General features: G+C 48.4%; 1 long non-coding RNA gene across 1 annotated transcript; it reads right to left on the reverse strand.

The window, feature by feature from the left end:
* Positions 1 to 7,102: 7,102 nt before the first annotated feature.
* On the reverse strand, positions 7,103 to 7,550 carry LOC119388235 (uncharacterized). The gene is made up of 2 exons (XR_005182656.2): positions 7,474 to 7,550; positions 7,103 to 7,306 (listed from the first exon to the last, which is right to left on the reverse strand). It is a non-coding gene; the product is annotated as an uncharacterized LOC119388235 (long non-coding RNA).
* Positions 7,551 to 9,136: the final 1,586 nt, after the last annotated feature.

The raw sequence follows: 9,136 nt of genomic DNA on the forward strand, positions 1-9,136 counted from the left end.
AAGTCGAGGTGCGTTTCGAGTGAAGGGCGATTTGTGAATCGGAAAACGGCCCTCAAGGAGCGTTTCGAGTGAAGGGTCGAGTCGAGGAGCGTTTGTGAATACGGGGGTTATTGCAGCAGACGACGTCGTCCGTTCCAACGTTTTTAGAAGAATACAGCTTCGCAGCTCCGCTCGCGTGCCGGCAGCGGCCGACGCGTGAATTTACGGCGCTGCTGATCCATTTGTGGCCCCCGGGATCGGATACGGAGGCGACGCACCTGCCACAGCGATCTCAGACGCGCGAGAAGTAGCCGCTTGCGACGCGTTGCGCGTTTCTCTGTGCTCGCTTTCTCCGTACTCCGTACTCCGTGCGTGATTGTTTGCGAACGGTGATCGCTTGGGAAGCAGTTCTTTCGATTTAGCACGTGTGAAAGGGACAAAGTCGAAGAATGTCATCTTGATGCGCGTGTTGCACGAGCGGCTCGGAAACGAACACTGGTCATCACTTCTCCGAATCAGGGCAGGAATACCTTCTGATCGCCAATCCCACCAGAATAGTGAAGACTAACTTCGCTACAAGTCGCCTAACCGAGCTCAGGGAATAAAATCAGGTACCTTGATCAACCATAGTGCGCGTTGTACGCCTTTCTCAAGAAATCAGAATTAATTCACCCGAAAATTAACAACGGTCCTCTGTTTTACGACTTGCTTAGTATGACAAATCTAAGTACATGATGCAGTGTCATTTTCGCCTCCACAGAAAAAATGCGACCGCCGTAGTCGTGATCGATCCCGCAACCTTCGGGTCAGCAGCCGAGCACCGTAACCACTGCTCCACCGTGGCGGCTAAACACAGGTTGACGGCAATGGAATATTCATGGGAGATGACAGCTAGACGTGTGAGATTGTACCATTATAATAGGTCACGTTTGACAGGGGCGTGGCCAGGGGAAAGGGGGGTTGGGGGATTCACCCCCCCCCCCCGAAAATTTTCAGTTTTGCTTGCGTATATATATATACATGCGCACATACAAACGCACGCACGAACGTACATGAAGTATGGCTGAACCCCCCCCCCCCCCCCGAAAAAAATTTCTGGCTACGCCCCTGACGTTTGATGATCTTTTGATGTTTTTGGAGCTTAGCTTGTCAAACAATCACTTTTTAAAACAGTCGAGGTTAATTGAAAAAGTTTAAATCTCGTAATCTCGGCTGTCACCAAGGGGCTGCAGCGACGATAGGTCACATGGGTTTTGTTGCAGACGACGCGTGAGGCATGATGCAAGATTAGGGAGCCTTCATGTCTGCGCGCCCCCTCCGTAGGGGGCGCGCACACATGAAGGCTCCCTCAAGGCCGGGCTAGACCGCACGCGAAGCGAGCGCGCGCGTGCGGTCTAGCCCGGCCGTGGCTCCCTATGCAAGATGGAACTGCAGCGCCGCTAGTTCTTGCGTCGGCCGTCGCATCCACTTCGGAGAGCTAGAGTGACCTAGAATAGGGGGAGTGTCCAAAGCGCCGCGCGAATACATGGGAGGAGCGAGGGCCTTTTGCGGTGAACTCCCGCGCCGCGGCGCTGCCGTGCCGAACCCGTGGGCTTTCTCCGCGGCGGAAGCCGCGTCAAAGCGGCGAGCGTCTGCTACGCGCGTGATATTTTGGCCACTATTAGCTAAAATTGCGGAAATTTGGGCAATATTTAATGCTGTGCCACTGCAACATAATACTGCAGCGACTCATCATACAGAGAACGCGTTTGTTATTTTGTATGTTGTGAAACGGGGATGTTGTATATATCCTTTCAGCTGGTTTCTCACCGCATTGGTCCACACTTCCGCAGCTGTCTGATGAACGCATCCTGCACACATTTCATCGTGAGAAAAGGCGCTTAACTTACTTTCGTGTGGAATGACGAACGTAAACTTGCAGGAGAGAATAAACTGGAGATAACCAGGAGAACGTGGCACATATGCACGTAGTAACTAGCTCATGCATGCTAACGAGTTTGCACCCTTCATATACTACCTTTATTTCGTGCATTCGATTTGTTTTACAAGGCTGCCTCCTGCGCTCTGCTGTTCCAAGCCATTTCATGCGAAGCCGAATGTGTCAGTCGGCGTGGCCGCGGTACCAAAAGTAAAAAATTACACGCGTCTCGTTCAAGTGGTATACACTGAAATTAGCACGGAGGGGCACGAATGTACGTATGCCCAACACTACCGATAGGTCATCGCATAACTAACTTGACATGCTTGCCATTTGTGTAAAGACTAACAATAATAATATGGTGTGTGGCGCGCTAACCCGCTTTCTGTAGCCAGAAATAATTCTGACGATGTGTGGTCTGACGATTTGCTTCCGTCAGGTTATAAAAAAACGTGGTGGTCACCAATATCGATGTCAACATGTTAGCCATACATTTTGAAGAACTCACCGCATAGCTAAAATGTATGCGAAAGAATTACATGAAAAAAAAAAAAACGTGGTTCCTTATGCATTCGCCTGAGATGACTCGAAAACGAAAGCCATCTTTTCGTCAGTCGATGCATTGATCCTCCCTCGCCCCTCTTCGAAAGCTTTCTGCACATAACGTGGTTTCGGACTGCCGACAGGATCGAAGGCATTGCAAGCTTTCTGCACCTCACCTTCTTTTACATTGCCTCCGTGATCGGCCCTCGATCACGGAGGCAACAATGCAAAGCGACCATGTCATGCGATGGCGTCATCATATGACGTCACGTTGAATGACGTCATAGTGGCGTCACATGTTCTGTCGACCTCATCGCGTGATGATTTTGCGCATCACTCGTGTTGGCTACGCGGGACGCCGACGGTCAATTTTCGTGTGTGATGAGGCATCTAAGGCTTTAGCCTTAAAAAAAGACAAACCAAAGAAAATGAAGCGGTAACAGTGCAAGATCGTGCATGCCTCGCTTCATGTTACGAGCGATCGCCCGAAAACAAACGTGATTGTCAGTTCAGAGAAGCTGATTGCACGCGTCTGCGGGACAAAAGAAGCTTGCTTTACCCGTCTGGTTACAGTGGCTAGAATAGTAGTCTGGCCATCTCTTTATTTATTCAAGAGATGAGCAGACTCGCTATTTAAGTACTCCGGAGCTTCAGCACGAAATTCTGGTGGGCGCTATATTGAGGTCATCAGGAAAAAGCAGGAAATCGTGGTCGGGTGCCCTGTTGGCGCGCATTCAACTGCCGCGGAAACAATAGGAGATTTTCCTAATTCAGCGCCACCTGTCGGCAGCAACGAGAAGCATTTCTCAGCCGCCATTAGTAGGTCGCGCGCCGTCAGAGCAGTCAGAGTGCACGCGCGCGCGCTTCAGATTGAACGCTCGCGTGCGATCCTGTTTGCGCAAATAGTTGCCGATTCCGATAGAACGGGATCAGCGCAATGCCAGCCCATTGCTGTGTACCGCAGTGCACGCAAAGAGGATTTCGAGACGAGGATGGGTCGAAGGTAAGCAGAAGCGCGCTTGCCCGCGGCTTTGTTTACAATCGGTGCGCGGCTGATGCCTACGTTTTCTTGCAGGTCTCGTTTTTTTTCTTTTCCGAAGGATACGGACTGGAGGAAAACGTGGATTATAGCTATTAAGCGTGACGAAGGCCCTTTCTTCACGGTGACGAAGTTCACAAAAGTTTGTTCAAGGCATTTTACTGAAGCAAACTACTTGCCAAACGTCGCCGGAAACCGTCGTTTCTTGAAGCAAGACGCCGTGCCCAGCATCTTCGCGTTTAGTGCTCCGAGGCCTCCACCAAGAAAAAAGCCAAGAAATCGAGAACCACTTAACCTCGTCAGCGCTACAGTGCCTTCCGAAGGCGGGCGATCGACTACCGCGGATGTGAGCGACGTAGACATCTGCTCTCCTACATCGGTGACGAGCAGCATCGATGGCGTGGTGTGTGGTTGTGCGCGCTCGCTAAAGATTTCCGACCTCACCGAACAACTCGACGTAATGACGGCGCGTGTCCGTGCGTTAGAGTCGGAAGTAAAGAAAAAAGCCGAAGAAGTGGAGCTCACTAAAAGTTCGTTGTACAAAGCAGAGCGAGCGCTCGACATTGCAGCACAAGAGCGTAGCCAGCTGGAGAAGCGCGTGAGCCGAAAGTTTTCCGTTGAGTGCTTTCGGGATAGCCCTGTGTACGAAGACGTTTCGATCGAGGCGGTTTGGACGTAGCTTTCCACAGCAAACTTGTGACTTCGTTCATCGTTGTGCTTCGCTAACCTTTCTGAGGCGCCCCGCCACGGTGGTCTAGTGGTTATGGCGCTCGACTGCTGACCCGAAGGTCGCGGGATCGAATCCCGGCCGCGGCGGCTGCATTTTCGATGGAGGCGAAAATGTTTGAGGCCCGTGTACTTAGATTTAGGTGCACGTTAAAGAACCCCAGGTGGTCGAAATTTCCGGAGCCCTCCACTACGGCGTCTCTCATAATCATATCTTGGTTTTGGGACGTTAAACCCCAGATATTATTATTATTAACCTTTTTGAGGCGCTGTAGGCTTCCACTTTTTCTTCCGTAAGAGTCTCCGGAATAACTGCGAGACTTTTGGACCACGACATCACCACCAAAACAGTAAGCGAGACGCTGTAGTGTGGGCTCTCCGACACTGCCCATGCAACTGCCTGAAATGACGCCCTACTAATGGCGGACGGCAAAAAAATCAGTGTGGCCAGACTGAATTAGGAAAATCTCCTATTGTATATTATGTAACCACTCGTCCACCAGAGTTCTTCAATCATACCAGTTGCGAAACTGCGTTCCGAAACCCGGACATGCCATTGGCCAATTCTGCGGGAGTTAGCAGATTGTCGCGCCATCTGGGAGCTACAATACAAAACACTAGATTGCCCCTCTTGCGTGCGCTCTTCGCAGGCTGCTCAACGCCGCACGCAACGCTGGCGTTGTCACCGCCATGCCCTTGGCTTGAACGGCGCCGCTGTCAGCTGTTTTCGCTTTGCACAGGTAGTAATAAAAGGCGTGTCAAAGCGTCTAGTTTAATTTGGTCGAAGGAGCTGTTTGCAATTTCGTGCTACGATGCTTCTGATTATTTCACTGCGCCCTAATTATTTTTGTTACTCCTCGTTTGCTCACCTGAAAATGTGTGCTGTGCTCGAGGACAGGCTACTCGCGGGAAATTTGAGATGACAAATCTTTGAAGTGTTCCGCTCTGCGGTTACGTTGTCTCTCACAAACATGATGTGAACGATGGTCGCACAAACTAGACACTGATACGGTGGAGTGAAAACCAAAGCACATCAGTACCGATCAGTACATACCATAAATTGGCCGCTATGTCTTGCGCTCAGCGGTCGCTTCCAGTAACCGCGAAACCAATGGGACACAGGGTGGGATATCATATAGTAATGAAATTACGATGATAAAAAAGCGGAAACATTGAACAATGCTATGTACTTGCAAGTAACGCTCCAAGCGCTGTTTTCTTTTCTGGTGCTATGTTCGTGGAGTCTTTCCTAAGGTACCGGCACATTTTACTTGCAGACGACACGTTTGCTGCTCGGGCAACGTCGTCTGCTGCCGTTGACAGACTTACCCTTACTTTAGATCTGTTGCGATAATTTTGCAACGCGCAGCGTACGAATTGATGTAGTTACTGTGTCGACATTTAAATACCGAATAAAGTGGAAATGGTACTGCCTAAAGCATATCGTCTGCATCGTGTGTTTCGCCGGCGGCACTCGGCAGCTTACCAGACTCCCTGCAGTTTTGCACTTTTGCGCGCTCGTTCAACACGATGAAATATGCCTAGGAAATGCTCGGTACCCGGTTGTCCATCAAGCGGCAACAGCACCCTACGCAGCGGCGGCACAAGCACAAGGTCAGTGCATTTTTTTGAGGTGCCGAAGACGCAGGAGCTACGAGAGAAATGGGAGCAAGTGCTTTTAGGAAGGGGCGAAGCATTCCGTGACCGCAGTCTCATCTGCGAAAAACACTTCGCCCCCGAGGACATCATTAAGTGCTGGACACATAACATTCAGGGGAAAATTGTGGAAATAAGGAGAGAGCGGTGGGACCTGAGGGAGCATGCAGTTCCCATACATTCGCATGAGGCAGAATTGCACACTGACCCAAGCACCGACACAACAGAGGGTGCTTCCACACAAGACTTCAATGGCTGTTGCCCAGTTACTGAAGTTCAAGAATTATTAAGCATTAAGCAGCTCTATGGTTGGACCATTCAAAGCATTAATGAAGATACATTCGCCCTATACAAGCCATCTGTGCTCAATTCGGTCCTCTTCATTGACAAGGCAATTATTGTGGAAAAAAAAGGACGCATCACAATAAATGCTGCTGGAAAGGTAGTGGCGCCTAGGACCTTCCAATGCGCTACGGATGCACAAGATGCAAGCAGTCTGGTGGCACTTGCGGAACGGCTAGAAAAATTGAAGCTCTGCCAAGGATACACAAGCAGAATGGCTAGCAAAGCACAAGTGCACAGTAAGAAATGTGCCATACTTGCACACAATGCAGTATGCATGATGTGCAGGAGAGAGAGAGACAGGGCTGTGTCAGTGAAATTCAATATCTCCCAGAAGACCACACTGAAGAAAGCAAATGTTGCCCTTGGAAAAAAACTGACACGCAGTTATGTGGCAAAAAGAAACATGCAGCACGAGAGGCAAGCACTGAAAAAACAGAACAGGCGATTGAAGAAAGAACTAACATAAGAAGTGCCGAGGACCTGCCACATGCCCAACGTGCGGCGTTACGAACAGCACTACAATCACTCAGAAGAAAATCCAAAAAAGGGATGCGCTACGAAAAGGAATGGCTAATGAATTGTCTTCTGCTCAGAATTTCAAGCCCGAAAGCCTATCGCTTAATCAACAACATGAAAATGCTTCCCCTCCCATCAATGAACAGGCTGCGTCAAATTCTGAAAGGCATGCCATGCCAATTTGGATTTAACAAGACAGCTCTAGAGAGCATTGCTAGCCACATGAAAAACAAAAAAAGGGTTCAACTGCTACGGAACATTAATATTGGATGAAATGAAAGTGCGACAAACAGTTGAATTTGATCAGAGCAATTTGAAACTTGGAGGCTTTGTTGACTATGGCAAAGACAGCACTCAAAAAGACCTTGCAGACCATGCCCTTGTGTTCATGTATGTGCCTTTATTCAGTAACTGGGTACAGCCAATCGCCAGCTTCGCCAGCAAGGGAGCTGCACCAGGTGATGTCCTTGCCAGGCTTGTGCTTGAGGCTGTTCTCGAACTTTTCAAGCAAAATGCAGTAGTGATAGCAGTCGTCAGTGATGGTGCCGGGAGCAACAAGGCCATGTGGGCGCAATTCAGGATATCTGGAAGATGGAAGGTTGCTGTGAACAAAGTGCAACATCCCTGCCTGCCAGGGAAGCATCTGCACTTCTTGTGTGATGCGCCACACATGATAAAGTGCATACGCAACCACTTGCACAAGCACAATGTTGCACAAGGTAAGCTCTAAAAAGAGAGAATTTAGACATACCGTGCAATTCATTTGCATGTGTTTTTCTAGGCTGGAAACTGTGAAGTTGCCTACGATCACTACCAGTTGCTGTACAAAGCGAGGAGAACCAGCAGCTTCGTATTGTGCCAAAGCTGACGCAAGCACACATTGAACCAGACTGCTTGCGCAAGATGAATGTACGCCTGGCTGCACAGGTGAGAAGGCACAATTGAACTGATACAAGCAAGCAATGTCAACAATAGTTAGTTAAACATTATTACTGTTGCGTTTGTTGTGTCAAAAGCACAATATGATTATGAGGCGCGCATAGTGCAACAGTGCTAACTTGTCTTACCGTTGTACCCTTATTTTCAGCTTTCAGCCGTGGAACAGCCATAGGCTTGGAATTTTACAGGAACCAGGGGCTCCCAGACTGGAAAACAGCGAAGGCACCGAAGTTTTCACTAAGGAGCTGAACGACTTGTTTGACGTTCTCAATGCAAAGCTGCCGAAAGAAGGAATCAGGCCTGGGTCAGCGAAACAAAAGGTGAAATGTGTGCAGTCTGTGCACAGAATGTGTGGCCGCGTAATAAGTCAATACACCAGCGTTTTTTTTCTTTTTGGCCAGACACCATACCTCGTAAAAATGCAATGTTTGTTTTTACCAAGTCGGATATGCAGTAAATACAAGAACATCTCAAAGAAGAAATACTGTATACAAAAGAGAATACATACATTTAAAAAAAAAACTCTGATAACTCCAATGTGGTGAAACAGAAATGGTAAAAGTAAGAGAAAATATCGCTGGGAACCTCTAACACAAGTCCCAATACAAAATGGATGCCATAAAGAATCATTCAGAAGTGCACCAAAACTCTATAACGTCGAGGCTTGGCGATATATAGCGCAGAGTCGACACACCCTAATTGGTTACATTAAAAAAAATTTCAACATAGTTTACGCCAGCTTTACTTACTTATAATGCTTTAAAGGGACACTAAAGGAAAATATTAAGTCGACGTTGATTGTTGGAATAGCGTTTCAGAAACCCTCGTAGTGCTTGATTTGTGCCAAGGAAATGCTTATTTTGAAAGAAAATCGCGGCTCTAGCGCACTTCAAATCACCCGCCTGAACTCTGACGTAGCAGTTTCCATGCCCAACCTTACCAAGAGGCAGCCATGGGCCACTCCGAAACTGTATAGTTCACTGTAACGGAGCTTAGCTTGGCCAGCAGCAGAAGTAGAGTATCAACAGTGCGAAAATAGCGAGAGCCAAACAGACGCAGCAGTATGCGATACCGAAACTACCACGAGACAAGCAGCACGGTGAAAACGGAACTTTTGAACCACTCGCGCCGTTCCCCATGGTAACGCCAAGAGGTTTTTTTCCCCATGAATCAAAGAGAAACGACAAGCAGCATTTTATTACGTCTTGTGATGCACGGAAGGTTCTTTTTTATCGCAATTAGTTTGACTACTAGTGGTTAATTGTACTCGGGACTCTTTGACGTCATCGGGATCACTTCGAAAATGTCCCACTCGTGGCGCACATCGTGTCCTACCTTACCTTAATTTCTCGATTACTAGAGCACTGCTGTTGATACTGTTGACATTTTAGACGTTCTCACCCATTGACCTTTCACTCTGACATGAATTGTTGTTTGCCTTTAGTGTGCCTTTAACCTGTGCAGAAGAATCATTT

Source organism: Rhipicephalus sanguineus, chromosome 3, assembly GCF_013339695.2.
Source record: "Rhipicephalus sanguineus isolate Rsan-2018 chromosome 3, BIME_Rsan_1.4, whole genome shotgun sequence".
NCBI classification, from domain to species: Eukaryota; Metazoa; Arthropoda; class Arachnida; order Ixodida; family Ixodidae; genus Rhipicephalus; species Rhipicephalus sanguineus.